The sequence below is a fragment of the Mobula hypostoma genome, chromosome 8 (genome assembly GCF_963921235.1).
Source record: "Mobula hypostoma chromosome 8, sMobHyp1.1, whole genome shotgun sequence".
NCBI classification, from domain to species: Eukaryota; Metazoa; Chordata; class Chondrichthyes; order Myliobatiformes; family Myliobatidae; genus Mobula; species Mobula hypostoma.
The window spans coordinates 56,131,404-56,152,510 of record NC_086104.1 but is presented as its reverse complement, the minus strand read 5'-3'; the positions used below and the strand labels follow the sequence as shown (position 1 = coordinate 56,152,510).

Below are 21,107 nucleotides of genomic sequence, written 5' to 3'. Positions count from 1 at the left end.
TTGGTGTGGAGATGAAGTTGAGTCCTGACTTGTAGGATAAGTCCTGGTTCTATGTCTATGTTCTGTCCTGTCTCATGTTTGTGTTGTGTTAAAAATGAGTCCTGGCTTGTTGAAGGATAAGTCTTGGCTCTATGTTGATATTCAGTTCCTAGTCTGTCTCTCAGCTCCAGTCTCCAAGTTATCAGCCTCTGCATTTAAAGACGAAGACCCCAAGACCCAAGACGCCAAGCCAAGCTCAAGACCCAAGACCCCAAGCCTCGAGGATCCCAAGCCAAGCTCAAGACCCAAGACCCCAAGCCTCGAGGATCCCAAGCCAAGCTCAAGACCCAAGACCCCAAGCCTCGAGGATCCCAAGCCAAGCTCAAGACCCAAGACCCCAAGCCTCGAGGATCCCAAGCCAAGCTCAAGACCCAAGACCCCAAGCCTCAAGCCATGTCATGTCCTTGCCTGGTTCCGGGGTCCGAGCCCGAGGCAAAACCCAGGTTCTGGGTCTTTGTCCAGTCTCGGGCTCAGAGTCCAAGCCTTGTCTCCTAGTCCATGGTTCCTAGTCCTGGTCCCACTTTCCCTAGCCTAACTCTGCGTTCTTGTCCCTGCTCCTTGCCTCAATCCTGTCATGTCCCTACTCTAGTCAAGTCCTGTTCCTTGCACTTCAGTGTCTGTATCTTGCATTTGGGTCTGTTCCCAGCACCCCCTTGTGACAGTATTGGAATATTTTATCATTGTCAACAATCTGCATCTTTGTGCTGCTGTTATTTGGTGGGATAACTGCAATTTATTTCAGCTGTGGAGAAGCAATTCAAACTTTTGCTTAAAAACAGAAAGCACTGTCTGTTAATTCTTTTAAAAATGGGAATAATCTCTGATAAAAAGCATACCTGTTTTAATATTCTGTGTGGAAACATAAGTTCATATTAACTCCTACAGCTTCTGTGCCTGAACTCCAATAAATACATCTGGGACTTCTGGATACTGGAAAGAATTATGTCACAATGTCATTGGCTTAGAGAATTATTGACTTACTGTAAATATGACAACAGACAGGAATAACATGTTTTGCTTCCAACTTCAATTTAGCTGTGTGAAGGCTGCAATGAGCACTTCCTGGTGCTGTACTAGAGATGTGAATAACAATGAAAGAAAAAAATACTTGCATTTGTACATGGCTTTTCACGATTTCACAGCCCATTGAATTATTGTAGGAGTATTATCACTGAAGTAAAGCAGGAACTCTAGCAGACAATCTGTACATGGTAGACTCCCACAAATGGTAATATGATAACAATTAAATAATTTGATTAAGTATTGTTAAGTAAGGGAATATTGGCTAGGTCTTAGGATGTAACTGTTCTTTTAAATCGTGTCAAAGGGTATTTAATGTTCACCTGGGAGGACAGAGAATAAACTCTAAAACCTTATGCATGTCTTAAAGTGAAGTATTCATTCAGCACTGCGCTCTTGTGCTCTAACCATCAACGGGGGATTTGAAGGGAATGTAAATTCTACTATCTGAGTCTCAGTTCACCATACCACAGCTCTGTTTACGCTCAAGTGCAAGCTAACAGCAAAGATGATCATCTTATGGTGGTGTTGGTGCTGGAGGTGAAGTACTAGGATTGAGTAACACAATGTATTAGCTGTGTCCTTTGATATAAAATACACACACATTACAAGCTACAGCTATTTCAGCTTACTTCTCTGCAATCCTGACTCTATTCCAGTCTCTCAATTTCTAATCCTGCATTTTGTACCAATGATGCCACATCCCTCTCAGATTCTCTACTTTATCTTTAAATATAGCTCCCCCTCTATCAAAGATAAATTATCCTTTGATTATGTCTCATCTATGTCCCTTATCATCAACAACTGGGCACCATTGTAATCCTTGTCCCACCTGATCCAATATATCTCCTTTGAATTATCCATCTTTCTCCTACCCTCTCTAAGACTTAAAAATTAACTTGCTTTTTGTCTTTCACATTTCTTATTATGATGCTTGACCTAAGACATTAACTCTGTTTTTCTTTCTACTGATGCAGCCTGACCTGCCATGTTTTCCTAAATTCTCTTTTCAATTATTTCAGACTTCCAATATATTTTCAGATTTCAAATTGGATTGTGTTACACCTGAAGATAAATGTATTCCTAATACATTATTATTCCTATTCTGTTAAACAGTGTAAAAGTTTACAATGCTTGAGAAACTCACCAGGTCAGGTAGCATCTGTGGAAGGAAATTAATATTCGATATTTCATGCTAGCACTCTTCAGCAGGGCTCAAAAATGGTTTTGATCAGAGTAGTATGGGTGTTGTTGAGATCCAAAGGCCTATAGGCATTCCCAGCCATAACAACTCGCATTTCCAATGTCCAAAGAAAGATCATTCTGTTGGCTACTAGATGTTAGTTCCTGGCTGTGATCTGGAGGTTACAGAATCAATATCATTTAATTAGGACATTAACAGCTGCTGCAAGTGATTCATCTCCCAATCACTGCTATTAGTTTCCTACTTCCCGCCTTGATTTTAAAAGATCTTGGCTGTCTCAAAGATCTGAGCAAATAATATACATAGACCTTAATTTAACACTGATAGAAATTCTGAGTAGCAACTGAGGCAAATTTACAGATTAGATTCAGTGGAGGCAGGAATTGGGACATACAAAGACAACGAATACACAAATATTGTGGATTTTCATTCCCAGTTGTAGTAAATGGTTCAGTCTATATTCTTATGTTGAGTGTATTTCACTAATTTATATTTATTAAACTGCTTTATTACATTGCAAACTTGGATGGAGGTAGTAGAGTTGTGAAAATTGAATAATGCCTTGCTGTCTGAAATAAAGTAAAGATGGTTGACAGCTGCTAGAGGAAGTTAAAAGTCAGACCATGTCCAAATCTACATAGTTAATGCATTTGAAATGCACACTGATGTTCAGGTATAATGGGAGATGAAATCAGCCTTGCTCATTTTGAACATTCCCAAGCAGCTAATTAAAGGAAAAAGTAAATAATACTTCAGCCTGGACTACTGGAATGAACCTTTGAACATCTGCATTTGTTGATCACCAATGGTTCTCTGTCTAGAAAAAAAAGATCGAACTTTAAAAATACTTATTGTGTTCAAATCATTTCTTTTATTGTCCTCTATAAATCTGTAAATTCCTTCATTTTCACAATCCCCTAAGGTTTCAGTATTTTCTTGGCATCTTCAGCATCCATATTTTTTATTGCTCTGCCAATGCTCCTTCATGTTCAAAGATAGTGGCTCTGGAATTCCCTCCTTGAATCACTATTTCTTGTAATCTCTTCTTAAAATAGTTTCTTCATCAATCATTTACCTAAGTCACAATGCCCTTCATTGGTTTGGTATCAAGTTTTGCTAATAAACATGTAAAGAAAGTTGTGAATTCTATTTGTTGATAAAAAGCAATGTGGGAAAGTATTGCTTAAAAACACAAGATACACACAAATGATTACTAGCTTCTGAAATGTGTGTCTATTATAAAAAAATTACAATGTCTACAAGCAATATTTGCATAACAATTACACTTTATCTTGAGAGAGTAAGTGATAAAGGCATTGAGGCAGTGTAGAAGAAATAATTTCAGGGATCATAGACTTCAAGCTATGTGGATGGACTCTAGAAGCTGGGTATACCATCCTTGAATAAGGACCGGAAAAGAGCAGATACAGAGCTCCCATTGGTGGGAGGGTTGGGAATAGGCCACAGAATAAAAGTTATTAATGAAAATGTCTAAGAGAACTTTTATTTGCAATGAGCTGTTAGTGTGTGTAAAGCACTGTCAGGGTTGTAGTAGAGGCAGAGTCCCATATAACACTCAGAAAGGAGACAGATAAGAAACAGAAAGAATTTGCAGGGCTAAGGGGAAAGGGCAGGGGAAGGGACCAGCTAGATTGTTCTGCCATCGAGCTCCTACTGATTTGACAGACCAAATGACCACTTTCTGTGCTTTAACCATTCTGCAGGAGAGCAGATTTGTGCTTCATAGAACAACAGGTCTTCAGCAAAGCCCCTTAACCTGCAGCGGGATACATTGCTGTTTTGTAATAAACACATGAGCCCATTTGAATAAAATTACTTCCTTTGGTCTCAATTCTGCTGCTTGTGATTCTCTCCATAATGATCAATGAAGTTGAGCTGCTCCACATAATCAGACATTCACCACAGGAAGTTACGATGAAGCTGAAGCCAGGAAATTGAACGTTGTTGGACTGGATTGTTTCAGACAGGAGTATTGACTGGTGAGGCTAGATCTGTTTTCCCTGGAGCAGAGGAGGTTAAAATACAAGATGACTGAGGAATGTAAAATTATATATAGATAGGGTAAACTGCAGGAAACCTTTCTCCTTTATCAGTGGTAGATAAGACCAGAAGACATAGATATGGGGCATGGAGAAAAAAAATCAGAGGGGATCTGAGGAAGTCTTTTTTACATCCAATTCAGTGGCTACCTGGAATATGCTGCTTGAGAGAGAGAGATGGAAGCAGAGTTACTAAAAGCATTGAGGAAATATTTAGATGAGTACTGAATCGCTTACGCATAGAAGCCTATAGACCAAGTTCAAAGTAAATTTTATTATCAAATTACATACAGTGCCCATAAAAAGTATTCACCTCCCCGGATCATTATCATGTTTTATTGTTTTACAACACTGAATCAGTGAATTTTTTTTGATTCTGATCAATGGTAAAAGACTCTTTCGTGTCAAAGTGAAAACAAATCTCTACAAAGTGATCTAAATTAATTACAAATATAAACACAAAATAAATGATTGCATAAGTATTCTCCCCCTTCAAGTCAGTACTGAGTAGATGTACCTGAGCAGCAATTATACTATTGAGTCTGTGTGGATCATCTGGACACAGCAATTTTTCCCTATTCTTCTTGTCAAAACTGCTCAACCTCTGTCAGATTGCATGGGGGGTTGTGTGTGAACAGCCCTTATCAAGTTCAGCCATTAATTATGAATTGGATTGAGATCTGGACTCTGACTTGGCCACTCTAGGACATTAATTTTGTTGTTTTTAAGCCATTCTTGTCTAGCTATGGCTTTATGCTTGAGGTCATTGTCTTGCTGGAAAACAAATCTTCTCCTAAATCACAGTTCTCTTGCAGACTGCACCAGGTTTTCCTCTAGGATTTCCCTGTACTTTCATGCATTCATTTTACCCTCTACATTCACAAGCCTTCCAGGGCCTGCTGCAGTGAAGCATGATGCAGCCACCACCATGCTTCACAGTAGGGATGGTGTGTTTTCATGATGTGCAGTGTTTGGCTTACACCAAACATAGTGTTTAGTCTGATGGCCAAAAAGCTCAATTTTAGTTTCATTAGACTGTAGAACCTTCTTCTAGCTGACTTCAGAGTTTCCCACGTTTTCCACTGTGATTCAATGTTGTAAAACATGAAAACTTCCAAGGGAGGTGAATACTGTAAATGTCACCATATACAATCCTGGGATTCATTTCCTCTTCTTGTAGGCATACTCAGCAAATTTACAGAATAGTAACCATAACAGGATCAGTGAAAGATCAACCAGAGTGCAGAAGACAACAAACTGTGCAAATGCAAATATAAATAAATATCAATAATGAGAATATGAGATAAAGAGACCTTAAAATAAAATAATTGGTTGATGGAACATTTCAGTGATGGGACAAACTAGTGTAGTTATCGGCTTTTATTCAAGAACCTGATGATTGAGGGGTAGTAACTGTTTTTGAACCTGGTGGTGCGAGTCCTGAGGATCTTGTACCTTCTACCTGAAGGTATTATTGAGAAGAGAGGATGACTTGGGTGGTGGGGCTGGGTACTGTTAGACAATGACATTAATACAGACAGGTGCCCAGTGACTAGCATTGGTGCAGAGGGCAGAACGGCCTGCTCCCATGCTCTGTGACTCCCTGACTCTTGGATCCTTTCAGTTAATTGATGCTGTTGCCAATTGTGCACCAATTTGCTCCAAGCATGCTCGTGGTTGTAATGCACTGTGCTTGGATGAATACAGTTTGAGTAAACTGAGAGATATAGTGATCACTGTGAGAGCGTGTGGTACAGTGTTAGGTCCAGAATTCTGACTGAGTGAGTGTTAATAGGATGGTGATGTGAGGCTGGTGGTGCAATTGACATATAACATGTGGATTCTGAAGGTACATTGACTACCCTTACCAATGTGCTCAGAATCATTAAGCATCTTGTGAACTGCATCCCAGTCTCCACCCAGTCTTGACTCCTCTATTTGACGGTCATGGCTCTCTCCTATCACTGCTTTGTGAGAATGCCTAGATGGCCTCCTGACCCCCTGATGACACAAGCCCTCTCTCTCCATCAAGGGATCTTTTGCAATGTCCAAACAAGTGGAGCCTATTCTCTTCCCTTTCACACTATATACCGTATCCACAGGCAAGTTGCCAGAAGTCACATCCCTACCATGAAAGCTACCCCTTCCTTTCAGCTATGATGCACCTTCACTTTAGGAGATGCAGATTAGCTTTAAACGGTGCAGACGAGTTTGAACTGGCACTATTATTCATTGAAAATGGAACCTAACTGATGTAATACGCCAAGCAGCAACATGAATTATGTTTGCTAAAAGCTGCAATCATGAAAATAAGAGGAAGCACAAATTTTGCCTCCGGTCTGCATCGTCAACTGTGTACAGGTTAATGGTAGATTGTGATCCTGCACCAATTTTCAGGCACTATTAATACACATTGGGGCTTAATTGTATAAACAAGTATACCAGATATTTTAAAAAGTAAATGTGGTCAAAATTTATTTTATATCCTATTGCAAGCTACTTCACTGTTCAGCACTCATACAGCTCCAAGACCACAAGGACAAGAAAACAGAAGTGGCACTTGACACCAATGGCAAGCCGTGAAAGAACTGAAGCAGCTTTATTGGCGTAAAGAGCAACAGAACGGTCAATGGAGCAAAGCAAAATATTAAGCAAACTGAGTAGCTACATAGTATTGTTTAATGGCCAGTCGACCCAGTTGCACCGTAGCCAAGCACTGCATCAAATCCAATTAAAAGTGAAGGGGTTATTGCTTCAAATGATATAAAGGATCAAGAGCAAGAGTTACTGGGACACACTGTACATTAGCTTTTCTGACTCTGCCCAAAACTTTCAATATTCATTGTTCAAGCGTGCAAACTTGGCGATTAGTTATTCACATCTGTTACGTGAATACACGTAATTTTTTATCCTGCATGTCACTGTGACAATGGGAATGCGACAAGAATGATCTAAGGGAGATCACAAGTAATCAACTCTAAGGGAGCTTCTAATCTTAAACAAACTGATTTTTGAATTTTTCTAAGAGAAGATTCTTTTTTCATTTCCTGATAAATGCTTCCTTTGCAAGCAAAGTGACCCACAGCTGAACCAACCTTCCTGTACGGAAGTGTTCAGTCTGTGCTTGGCACTGCTGAGTAAAGTAATTTCAAATGGATACAATTTGTAGATAAAGGATTGGCATAGAAAACTGTTGAGAACTCTATATTATTTGCTAGACATACCGAACAGGATTAGTGTATGCCAAGAAAACCGTTAAGAGGATGAAGTGAAAAAGTGATGAATGCAGTAAACTAATTACTTCAGACGTTGACCACTTAATTCAATTTTTATCAAACTTTCCCCATATTATATTAATGGCGAGCTTACCTTACCTTCATATTTAATCTTTTCTGTACTTATTGTTTTTAATTGCCTTCTGTTGGTGTTTAAAAGTTTTGCAGTCCTTTAACTGCCTACTAATTTTTGCTGTATTATGTGCCCTCTCTTTTCCTTTTAACTTTTAGTCGAGGCCTCTGCTCTGTGCTCAAATGGCAGCCAAGTGGACCTATGACAAAGTACATCCATGGATGGATGTCGGGCCGGCAAGCACTGTGGATGAACACATGCAAGGACGAGGCCTGGTCGGCTCCCCAGGTTTGCGGTTCCCATGACTGGAATTCCATGTGAGCAGGAGGCACGCGGGCCAGTGACCCCTTGGTATGCAAGTTGGCGAGTCCAGAGTTCAAGATCCTGGCACATGTAAAGTTCCTGGTTCGATATTGAAGATCAGAGCCTGAAGGTCGATCGAAAGTCCTGAGGTTGAGGCATGAATGCAAAAACCCTGATTTGTGAGTCCGTTGGAGAAGTTAGAGCAACACTCACAACACGCTGGAAGAACTCAGCAGGTCGGGCAGCATCGATGGAAACGATGAATCGATGTTTTGGGCCGGAACCTTTCATCAGGACTGAACAGGGAAGGGGCAGAGGCCCTATAAAGAAGGTGGGGGGAGGGTGGGAAGGAGAAGGCTGGTAGGTTCCAGGTGAAAAACCAGTAAGGGGAAAGATACAGGGGTGGGGGAGGGGAGGCAGGGAGGTGATAGGCAGGAAAGGTGAAGAAGGAATAGGGGAGAACACAAGGAGTAGTAGAAGGAGGCGGAACCATGAGGGAGGTGATAGGCAGCTGGGGGAGGGGGCAGAGTGACATAGGGATAGAGGAAGGGAGGGGGAGGGAATTATTCGAAGTTGGAGAATTCTATGTTCATCACAAGGGGCTGGAGACTACCTCGACGGTATATGAGGTGTTGCTCCTCCAACCTGAGTTTAGCCTCATCATGGCAGTAGAGGGGGCCATGTATGGACATATCTGAATGGGAATGTGAAGCAGAGTTGAAATGGGTGGCAACTGGGAGATCCTGTCTGTTGTGCCGGACGAAGCGGAGGTGCTCGACGAAGCTGTCCCCCAATCTGCGTCGGGTTTCACCATTGTAGAGGAGGCTGCACCGGGAGCACCGGATGCAATAGATGACCCCAACAGACTCACAAGTGAAGTGTTGCCTCACTTGGAATGACTGTTTGGGGCCCTGAATGATGGCAAGAGAGGAGGTGTAGGGACAGGTGTAGCACTTGCAAAAGAAGTCAGAGGCTCAGCGTCCTGAGGTTGAGGCATGAATGCAAAGGTTGGTGGCCTGAAGGCAGCCAGTCCTGTGTTTGTGAGTGGGTGGATGGAAAGGAGGAAGGGACTTACTTTCTCTGTTGTTGTTTTGTTGCTTGTGGTGTATTGCTGAACACTGTGGCATACTACGTTGCCACCGGAAAGTGTGGCAACATTTGCGGGCAGCCCCAAGCGCATCCTTAGGTTGTGTTGATTGCTAATGCAAACAACCATTTCTCTGTTTGTACATGCGGTAAATAAATGAACTTGAATAAGTTGGAGGCACATGTTTAATTTACAGAGTAACGGCAAAGAAGCTGCAGTACTCACTTTGTGAAAGGTGGTGGGTAAAAACCACTCACCACACCGTATCTTGATAAAACTCACAAGGCTGTAGACTGAGAGATAGGAACAGAATTAACCTAAAATGAAAACATGACAGACTGCAGATACTGTGATCTGGAGCAAAAAAGAAATCTGCTGGAAGAAGTCGGTGGGTCAGGCAGCACTGTGGAGACAGGAGTGGACAACATTTCAGACTGAGACTCTGCAACAGGACGTAACCGAAAGTACCTTTATGCCAGATTGGGCTGAATTTCCTCCCATGAAATACATTTCTATGATTGAATGATGGGATAAAGATTAAATCTACCACTCAATGGAGGCAGCTTATCCAGTCAACAAAACAAAGTGTCAACAACACACTTTTGGACTTGGTTGAGATTAACATTTGTTTCAGAATCAGGCATGCAAACTGTATTATATATAAATAAAATATCCTAAACACTCTGGACTAGTTGACTTTGGACCTGGGTCAGGCATGGGTGGTAATATCTACTGAAAAGTGAGCCTACTCTACTAGGGTTGCCAGACTGTGTACTGTATTAACTATGAAAAATCTGTAACACTGCCACCAAAATGCTCAGCATGATTTTCCCAAGATCATTCTTACTTTCAGATATTACAAGATCACAGAAGGAAAACATGAGTCTTCATTGTAGATGTACACAGCTGGACTCTGGTGTTTCATTTATTATTCAAACAGAGAAAATATTTTGCTGATGAATCATTCAGACCGCCCAAGAATATCATGTACTGATTAGCTTAGTACTTTTGCAGAAATTACCCGACAGAAAATACTCATGAGATAGCTTATCATGTTATATACTGTACGTATTACCTGTTAAGAAATGTCCAGTAAAAATGTTTAGTTATTGAATTCCAAATCATTTAATTTTTTATGTATAGATATTAAAATGCAAAGTTAGAAGGCTGAAGCCAACTGTCCATTTCAGAAAAAGGAATGGGAGAGAAGACAGAATAAATCTAGTTGTGGCCAGGTGCTTTAAAATCTTTCAAGAGAGAAAAGGATATAAAGATATAAATTTTGTTATATGGCTTCTCTTCCTTTACCTCATAAAGGATTTTAATGTCGTAGGCACGTAATAACACCTGGAAATTCTGCCCAGCTTTAAACACATTGGTTAATCACGTAGCTGAAGTCAATGTAATAAGTTGGAAGTTCAATGGGTATCGGGTCAGCACTTTGCAAAAGACTTATGCTCGGTCTGAAAACCCCTAGACTTCACTTTTCGGTACTTCTGATTCACTGCCTCTCTCCCACTCCGATCATTCTCTTTTACGCTTCCTGTGTTGTTTCAATGAAGATCAACATCAGCTCCAGCGAGGAACAACATCTCATTTTCTGAATCAGCCTCAAGGACTAATGTTGTGCTCAACAATTTAAGAAAATGTGCACTCCTTTCTTCTTTATTTCGATTTCCACCATTCTTTCCACATTCATTTAGCATTTTTCAGAAAAATATTTTATATTTACAACTCCTTGAAACTTTTTCCTATCATGCATTGTCATTTAATATCTCTTCCCATCCATCCAGTCACATACTCCTCTATCCCTCTTTCTGTATATACTAAAACTAATTCATTCTAAGTATGTGAAGCTATGATGCAAGTTCATTGACCTAAAATAATACCTCTTCTCTCTACCTGCTGAGTACTTTTTAATGCTTTCTGTATTTCAGATCTCCATTATCTCTAATAGTTGATTTTCAAATCTCTCTATATACACCATGGTGCTCTTAATAAACTTATTATGGCAGTTGAACATCTTGCAGCTCCAACTACATGTTCCATGATCATAGACACAAGGTACTGCATCATAGGTACTGCAGATGCTGGAAATCTAGAGCAATACGTACAATGTACTGGAGGAGTTCAACAGGTCAGGCAGCATCTATGGATGGGATTAAACAGCCGATGTCTGGCCTCGGCCTACTCAAGCGTGCCTCTGTTCAGCAGTCTTTTACCCTACTTATTCTATGTCATGTATCACAACACCCTTTGTGGTTAAAAGCAGTGATACCAGGAGGTCCTGTGATAGGATGACTAGCACCTGAAATCAGCCACCAATCATTATTGTTGATGTAGTGCCCATTGGCTTGAATCGGACTATCCAGGTCTTCAGAGGCTTCACCTTAACACATTCTGGTAAACCTGAACCATTAGGTTCTACGAGATAACTCAGGATGCAGTTGTGTTGCAGATTAAACTGCATTATCTATTATAAAAAAGTGCCCACTGGCTAAATTCAGCTGTGTGTCCTCCCCAAGTTATTGCAGGGTTGCATTCTATCGTAACCCAACAAGTCAGAGTGTAGCCATGAACTATGTTTCCGTATGGCAGAAAATGTCAGTAGTCCTGCAGCAGTCAGCAAATCCATTCTGTTGGCTGCCTAAGTGCTTGTTTGTGGGTATAGGCTGTACATAAGTCAGGTGTTCATAAGCTGGGGAGGACCTATATACTAAAATGCTGGCTTGGCTCAGAAGGCATGCAAATACTAAACAAAATGAAAGCTGCAAAAAACAGGCACCATGATGAAGTTCATTGAGACACATCAGTCAGAAGACTGGTTATGAAATTTGGCAAACTCTTTAAGCACTCAAACTGAGTGCCCTGCTATTTATTCAGCACATATTGACCACTCAGATCTGTTTTTGTACTGTGATGTTTGACTGCAGCAGGTGGAAGTGACAGGAAGTTAAGCCATAGAATCCAGTTAGCTGTAGTGACAACCTGCTGTGCATGTTTAACAATGTAAGACTATTTCTGATTTTGTTTGACACCTGCAATTGCATCATTCCTGTAAATGCCACACTCACAGCATTTGTATGTATGTCTGAAAACGAAAAAACATGGCTTGAGAAACATTTCAGAAAGTATGATTTAAAATTCCCAGAATATCAGGATTCCTAGAATATTGGCAATGAGAGCCATCTAGTAGTGGTACTGGATCCCTCTCAATTTGACTGCTACTAGTACTCTTGCGCAAACAGAACTTAAAGTGCCAGAAATTAATCAAATTTATGAGGAAAAGAGGTCAGAAAACAGGGCAGATTGAACATTGGCACGTTGACACTAATCTGGAATCACCACAATGAGCAAAATCTTTGCTCACAGAAGAATATTAATGGACTGGTAAGGAATTTACAACATTTAGTATGTTTATGGTTATCATTGTTGATGTTGGCCTTTCATTCCAATTTTTTTTAATTACTTGAATTTAAACTCTAACTACAACATTGGGGTTAGATTTTACATATACAGATCAATTGTGCAAGTGGTTGCATACCAGCTGAAAAACTTTACATCAAAGATAATGGAGTATTTTGAACTTCATGTTTCAAGAGGAGAATGTTATGTTTGGAGAAAACCTGGTTGTGTTTCTGTTTAGGAAGTTAATTTCAGCTACAAGTTGGAGAACATGGTGATCAGTTCTCAGCCCAAACTATTCACAGTTTATATCAATGACTTAAAAGACAGTATAACAAATGTTACGTTTGCTTATGGTATAAAACTAGGAGGAAAATGTTCTGTAAAAAATGCAGAAGGGAACCGAGATCAGTTAAGAGATTGACCAATACAGAAAATGGAGCAAAATAAGAACACAAAACTAAAATACCTTTTAAACAGTAAAAAAAACTAGTAAGTGGAGAGAAATTTAGTATGCTAATTTATGTGATTGAGGGAATATGTAGGGACAGCAAGCAAGGAAACCTTATGTACAGGGCTTTGGTTTGATATCAGATTTTCTGTCTCCTTACCTTACCTAAGGCTTTGGAGTCTTGCAGCGTTGATTCATTACATTGACTCGGGTGGCTAGAGTGTTGGTCAGTGCTGTGTAAGATTGGTCAAAGCTCAATGCAGTTTAAAGAAATGTTCATACAATATACCAAGGAATAGTTGGATAGATGCCAAAATCAAGAGAAGGAAAAGGTTTCGCTGACAACAGTGCATCCTTTCCCAATGAGCTTAACACATTCTATGTTAACACATTTTGTGTGTACTATGTGTGCTAACACATTCTATGCAGGCTTTGAATAAACGGGGATTGAAATGTCACCACCAGATTGACTGACTCCAATCCAAATGAACCCATCCATAGTCACTGTTGCAGATGTAAGATCAGTGTCCAGAAAGTGAACCTATGAAAAGCATCTGACCTGGACGGTGCCCCTGACTGTGTCCCTAGATCCTAGACAGATCAGTCGGTGGGAGTATTTGCAGACATTTTTAAACCCATTACAGCCCATTGCAAATAGCCTCCTGCTGAAACTGGTCTACGGCAGATGCCATCTCCCTAGCTCAATACTCATCTTCGGAGCACCTGGACAATAAAGACAGCTATGTTTATAGATTAAAACTAAGCCATCTATACTATAAATCCAAACAAACTAATCTCCGAACTCCTAGACCTGACACTCAACACCTCACTTTGCAACTGGATCCTTGACTTGCTGGCCAGTATATTGCAATCAGTAAGGATAGGCAGCAACACGTTTGTTGTTGGTGCTATTCTTAACACTGGTGGCGGCCCCACAAGGCTACATCCTCACCTCGCACCCCCTCCCCCTCTTTACTCCCTGCACACTCACAACTGCATGGCTAGATTCTGCTCTAATTTCACCTACGAGTTTGTAGATCATTACACCATAGTGGGCTATATCTTAAATATCAATGAGTCAAAGGTACAGGAAGGAGTCAGAGCACAAGGACGAAGACAGAGACTGGAGACCCAGTGACATGAAAACAACCTTTTCCTCAGTGTCAGCAAAACAAAAAGTAAGTCATTGACTTTAGGAAGGGGGTGGCACACATGCTCCTGTTTACTGTACATCAGTGGTGCTGAGGTCGAGAGAGTTGAGAGTTCAGATTCTGAGGAGTGAACATCACCAACAGCCCATCCTGGTCCAATCACATAGACATCACGGCCAAAAAAACTCATCTCCTTACAAGGCTGAAGAAACTGGACATATCCCTTTTGACCCTCACCAAAATTTATCAAAAGCATCCTTTTCATAGAAAGCATCCTATCCTGATGCCACACGGCTTGGTATGGCATCTACTCTGCCCATGACTGTAAGAAACTACAAAGCAATATGGACATGCTCAGCATAGCATGGGAACCTGCCTTTCCTCCATGGACTCTGTCTATACTTTTTGTTGCCTTTGTAAAGCAGCTAATGCAATCAAAGAACCACCCATCCCAGATATTCTCTCTTCCCTCCATTTGGGCAGAAGATACAAAGGCCTGGAAGCACATACCAACTGGTTCCAGGACAGTTTCTATCTCACTGTTTTAAACTATTTGACAGTCCCCTTGTATAATAAGATGGACCCTTGATATCACGATTTACCATGTTACAATTTAGCACTTTGTTGTTTACCTATACTGCACTTTCTCCGATACTGTAACATTTTATTTTGCATTCTGTTCATGTTTTACCTTGGTACTACCTCAATGTACTGTTGTATAGGACTGCAGTGACCAGTGACCAGGTCTCTGGCACTGAGTCTGGCTCTGTGGCTCAGAAGGGAAGCGGGGTAAAGAGGGGAGCAGTGGTGACAGGGGATTCAATAGCTAAGGCAACAGACAAATTCTGTGGACATAAAATAGACTCTATGATGGTATGTTGCCTCCTAAGTGCCAGGGTCATGGACATCTCTGTTCAAGTCCATGGCATTCTAAAAGGGGAGGATGAGCAGCCAGAAGTCATGGTACATATTAGTACCAATGGCATAGCTCGGAAAAGGGATGAGGTCCTGAAGAGCGAATATAGGGAGCTAGGAAGGAAGTTAAAAAGCATGACTTCAAGGGTAGTAATCTCTTGATTACTGCCTGTGCCATGCACCAGTGAGAGTTAGAATAGGATGATATGTCAGATAAATGTATGGCTGAAGAATTGGTCCAGGGGTCAGCTTTGTTCATCACTGGTATCTCTTCTGGAGGAGGTATGAGCTGTACAAAAAAATATGGGTTACAACTGAATTCAAGGGGGACCCATGTCCTTGTGGGCAGGTTTGCTATTGCTGTTGGGGAAAGTTTTAATTAGATTGGCAAGGGGATGGGAACCAGAGTGATAGGTCAGATGATGGAACAGTTGGTGTAAAGATAGATGCAATATGTAAAGAGACTGTGAGGAAGGACGGGCAGTGGATAGAGTATGAATGCAGTCAGTTTGATGGGTTGGATGTAGTTATATGGATTTTAGTAAGGCATTCAAGAAAGTTCCCCACAGGAGGCTCATTCAGGAGGTAAAGAATACAAGGAAATTTAACTCCATGTATTTGGAATTGCTCACAGAAGGTTGAGGATGGAGCATATTCCATTCGGAAGTCCAAGACTAATGGTGTTCCACAGGGATCTGTTCTGAGACCCCTGATTTTTGTAAATGAACCAACTGAAGAAGTGGAAGAGTGGGTTAATAAGTTTGTAGATGACGTGAAAGTTGGTGATGTTGCGGATAGTAGGATTATCATCGGTTAACTTTTTAACAGGGCTGAGCTGAGAGTGGCAGATGGAGTTCAAGCTGGAGAAGTATGAAGTGCTATACTTTGGAAGATTGAACTTGATAACAGAGTACAGATTAATGGCAGATTCTCAGCAGTGTGAAGGATCAGAGGGATCCTGGGGTCTATGTCTGTAGATCTCTCAAAGTTGCTATGCAAGTTGATAGTGGTTATGTAGGCATTGGTATGTTCATCTTCATTAGCTGGGGAATTGAGTTCAAGAGCTATGAGGTAATGTTGCAGCTATAATCATCTAGTTAGACCACACTTGGAGTATTGTATTCAGTCCTGGTTGCCTCATTATAGAAAGGATGTTGAAGTCTTAGAGAGAGTGCAGAGGAGATTTACCAGGATGCTACCTGGATTGGGGACCATGTCTTATAAGGAAAAGTTGAGTGATCTAAGGCTTTTCTCTTTGGATGAGAGGTGACTTGATAGTGATGTATAAGATGAAAAGAGGCTTAGATAGATTAGACGGCAGTGCTTTTTTTTCCTGGGCAGGAATGACTAACATGAAAGGACAGACTTTCAAGCTATTTAGAGTAAAGTATAGTGGGGTAGGATTTTCACACAGAGATTGGTAAGTGCATGGGATGAACTGCCAGGGGTGGTGGTAGAGGTTGATACATTTGAGGACATTTAAGAGACTTTTAGAAAGGGACAATGATGGAAGAATAGAGGGCTATGTGGAAGGGAAGGGTTCAACTGACAGAGTGGTTTAAAATGTCAGAACACCACCACATGGGCCGAGGGGCTTGTACTTTGCTGGACGATTCTATGTACGTTGGAGAGTATTCTGACTGGTTGCATCACTGCCTGGTGTGGAACTGCCCTTTAATGCACAGAATTGCAAAGGGCTGCAGAGGTTTGTGGCTCAGCCAGTTCCATCTGGGGCACAGCCCCAGCCACCCAACGAAGAAAATTTTCAAGTAATGATGACTTAGAAAGGCAGCATACGTCACTGAAGATACTCGGCAGATGTGGCCTCTTGAGGAGGTACAGGAGTCTGACGACCCACACTCAATGTTTTAAGAATAGCTTCTTCCCCTCTGCCATCAGATTTCTGAATGGTCTATCAGCCATTCTTTTGCGCTATTTATTTTTGGAACTTTTTTTTAATGGCTTTCACTGTGCTGCTACCACAAAATTGCATGACATATGCCAGTGATAGCAAACCTGGTCCTGACTCTGAAATGCACTTGTAAGCCCTGAGAATAATAAGAAGTAAATGAGAAATTCTGATAAATACAAGTATTTCTTTGATTTATATATTTAAACATAACTTTAAATAATTTTTTAAACATATAGAATGATTCTGTTTATATCTTTGCCTTGTGATCCTTTTTACTACTAAGTTAGTTCCTGTTGGGAAATGTTTTACTGGAAGTGAAGGCAAGGACAGCACCTAGGAAGTGACTTAAGCAGTCAGCTCCAAGCATTCTCTGCCCGAGTAGCTGTCCTCTTAACAATTAACTTGTCCAAGGGCATACCTGCATAAGCAATAATACATTTGTGAGAATCCTGGCTCCTTGTCACCACTTCAGTGGATGCCATGAAATAATTCTTAATAGATTTCATATTCTCCTTGGATGCTGAAATAATACTTTGAGACATGTAGATTGTCTCTGAATTGGAATTACAGTAATTAAAAGATTCAAAAAAAGAAATTATTTCAAATTTCAGCAAAACCTTACTTACGAATCTGTTTGAACTAAAACCCATGATAAGGACTACTCTGTAATGATTTGTATGACAGTTCTTCTTGCTGTTTGCTCTCCTGTCCAGCCAAAACTTTCTTTTTGTGTCCTCTCCTTCTCCCAGCATGTCTGCAACATTCTTTTTGTAGGATGGCTATCACCATGCCCCCTTAAATTAATCCAGTAATTGGCCTCCAGCTGTTTACGCCGCAGCCCCAATGGCATTTCATTTGCTTCAACTTGGAGTGCACACACTGGGGAAGTTCTAACCACTCCCAAGCACACCCTTAGAGCCTGAGCTTGCATGATATCCAGTTCTGCCAGCACAGATTTTGCTGCTGACCCATATACAATACTCCCATAGTCTAATCTTGATCTTATTAACGCTACATAAATATAGCATGTAGCATTACATGATGCAAAATCAGCACCCCATTCCAATCCAGCAAGACACCATAACATTTATCACCTTTTTACATTTACTAACTACATATCTAACATGTTCTCTCCATGTTAATCTCAAGTCAAAGTGCACTCCCAAAAACTGAAAACTTTCAACTCTCTCCAGGTTACTTCCATACAGATTCAAATTAAATCCCCTGAACTTTTTCCTTGTAAAGAACATGGCTTTTGTCTTCTCCACTGAAAATTTAACACCCCACTTTGTCCCCCACTCTTCAACTTGACTAATTCCATCCTGCATTTTTGTAACTATATGTTCAATATTTCTTCCTCTTTTCCACAAAGCCCCGTCATCTGCAAACAATGACCTCCCCACTTCCGTTTATACGATAAAGAGTTTTGTCCAAGTGTGGTGTGGCCTGTCAGACCTTTCTGGGTATTAGAAAATCCCACTGTAGATTTGGAACTGCTTAAGGTTAAGCACAGTAATAAGACGGCTGAAATACTCAGTGAATATCATAGTTATAGAGAATGTAAGTATAAAGGTGTACAGATTTTTACAGATGGATCAAAGGATCCAGAAACAGGTGCAACAGGGTCTGCAATTGTTGTACCAAGTTATCGAGTGGAAATTAGCAAGAGAACACCTGATTGCTTGAGTGTATATACAGTTGAAATGTTTGCCATATCATTAGCACTAGAATGGAGTGAGCAGGTTGATTGTAATAATATTGTGATATGTAGCGATTCTGTGTCAGCCCTTGCAAGCATTAAGGCGGGTACAGCTAGAGGTCACACAGGATCTGCTTTATGAAATCCTGTTTACAAATTCAAGACTGGCCAGACAAGGCAAAAATATCGCATTCATGTGGGTTCCAGCACATTCGGGTATTATGGGAAATGAGACAGCAGATAGGCTGGCAAAAGCAGCAGTCAAAAAAGAGTCTGTAGAGGTTAATATTAAACTATCAAAATCAGAGGGGAAGAGCATAGTGTGGAGAAGGATAAATCAACAGTGGCAGCAGCATTGGGATAGAGCAATAAAAGGAAGACATTTACATTCAATTCAGAACAGAGTAGATATGGGAAGAAGTAGGGGAACAAAGCGGAAGGAGCAAGTAATTATAAGTAGACTGAGAACTGGGCACAGCAACCTTAATGGCACTCTGGCCATCATAAATAAGCATCCAACAGGTTTTTGCGATCTATGTCAGTGTGAAAGGTTTATTGGAATGTGGGGAGAGTGAGCAGGGGAGGAAATAGTTGTTTAGTTTTTTAAGGGCGACGGGACTGGAAAGACGGCTATATAGTGAATGGACAATGAAGGACAATAAATCCTGAAGATGGCAGTAATGCAACAGTGTGGATGCCAACTGCCTTAAAAACTCAAAGAAGAAGAAGAAGAATGACAGTCCCTCTCAAATATATACAATTGTTATCTCTTGATGTCTACTGGTAATAAAGATTGTTTGTCTAGTTTCTATACTTATTCAAAAAATCAATAAATTCCCATCAATATTGCACAACATATCAATTTCCTAAGGGTACACTGTACATAATGGATTTTTGCAGATGGAAGTTTGGCCAATTTAATATGACAATACAAATAAAAGTAATTCTTACTGAGGATGTTGCGAACTTGTAATTGTGTTATAATTTTTTTTATTTGAAAACAAGGATTATTCAGTGAAAATGCATGCTGCCGCATGGCTAAAGATACTGCAATTAAATATAAGAGAAACAATGTAGCAAAAAAATCAAGTCATCTCAAATGTTTCTCTGTACTCTGTAACTTTAAAAAAATTCTTACATTGGGAAATCAACAAGAAAAATATAAATTTAAATATACCCAAGCGAAGTTTTCTTATTTCAGTTTGTAGGCCTTAATAAAATGTTAGCAACATATTCAAAATGCTGGAGGAACTCAGTAGGCCAGGCAACATCTATGGAAAAAAGTACTGTTGACATCTTAACCCAAAACGTCCACTGTACTTTTTCCCATAGATGCTGCCTAGCCTGCTGAGTTCCTCCAGCATTTTGTGTGTGTGCTTGGATTTCTAGCATCTGCAGATTTTCTCTTGTTTCTTAACAAAATGTTACCAGATTATAACAGCTTTTACAACCAACATACCTTGATAAGTAAGCGTATCTATATCAGCTGAAGCACGAGATATTACACTCAACAAATTTGAAATTAACATAAAAGTAAATTGCACAATGATTTAATGGTAATATTTTTTGGCCAAGATAGGCACCTGTCAATTTTCAAATGCATATTTTATGCTGAGGCATTTATAGTATTATTGCTAAATTGTGATGGGTATTGTGATTGAGAGGTTTTCGAGAATAATTAAATTGGTGGCAGCAATTAGGCAGGTGTGTTATTGGGGAAAACTACTAAGTTATGAACTCACAATTCACAACCCAAATGCTCAATATCTCCAATCCTGAATCAGAAGACCAACGAAAGGAAGCATTAGCAGAGTCAAATTCCCAGAGTTCAAAAAGAGAAGCAAAGCGTATTTTTGCAGGTCTGCAAAAATGGAGCCCAACCATTTCTCAAAATTCTCATATCTCCATTGTCCAGATGAAAATTTGCTATTTAATTTTAATGGGATTATTACAGCATTTCCCAGCTGGTTATAGTGTAATTCCAAATAGATGCAAAGGGATTACTTAGAGCAAAAGATCAAATGTTTTTTTTAACTTAAATCACAAAGAACATGGTGCCTTATGCTTATTGTCCATGGAACACTAGCACCATCATCTGGAATGAAATGGATGTTCTAACAGAGCTAAGAAACAAATTCTGCCTAAAGATCAGTGATTCCAAAATGCAATTAATATTTCATATCCACATCTATTATTGATAGATGTAAGATGATTTGTTATCAGCCAAACCTCTTTCCTGTGTATTTTAAAAAATGTGTATATTTTAGGATCTATTATGAAACCACGGTCGGCAGCTAGGTGCATATTAAAATTCATTTCAAACAATCTGATTCAGATTCCGATCTCCAGCAAGGAATCCAACCCCTTTACAATTAAGCAGAGCAGATTCTTAGCTGCCATAATTTTCACAAAGTCTGATTAAAAATATGACATTTATTTCAGTAACAAAAATAAGACCACTTGAAATTAAAATTTCATTCATAAGTTGCAAATACATTCTAAATGCAGAAGAA

General features: G+C 40.1%; 1 protein-coding gene across 1 annotated transcript in view; it reads right to left on the bottom strand.

Moving 5' to 3' along the window:
* Window positions 1–21,107, bottom strand: part of LOC134350546 (acylphosphatase-2-like) — a 124,001-nt gene that overhangs the window by 85,128 nt on the left and 17,766 nt on the right. The window lies entirely within an intron of this gene.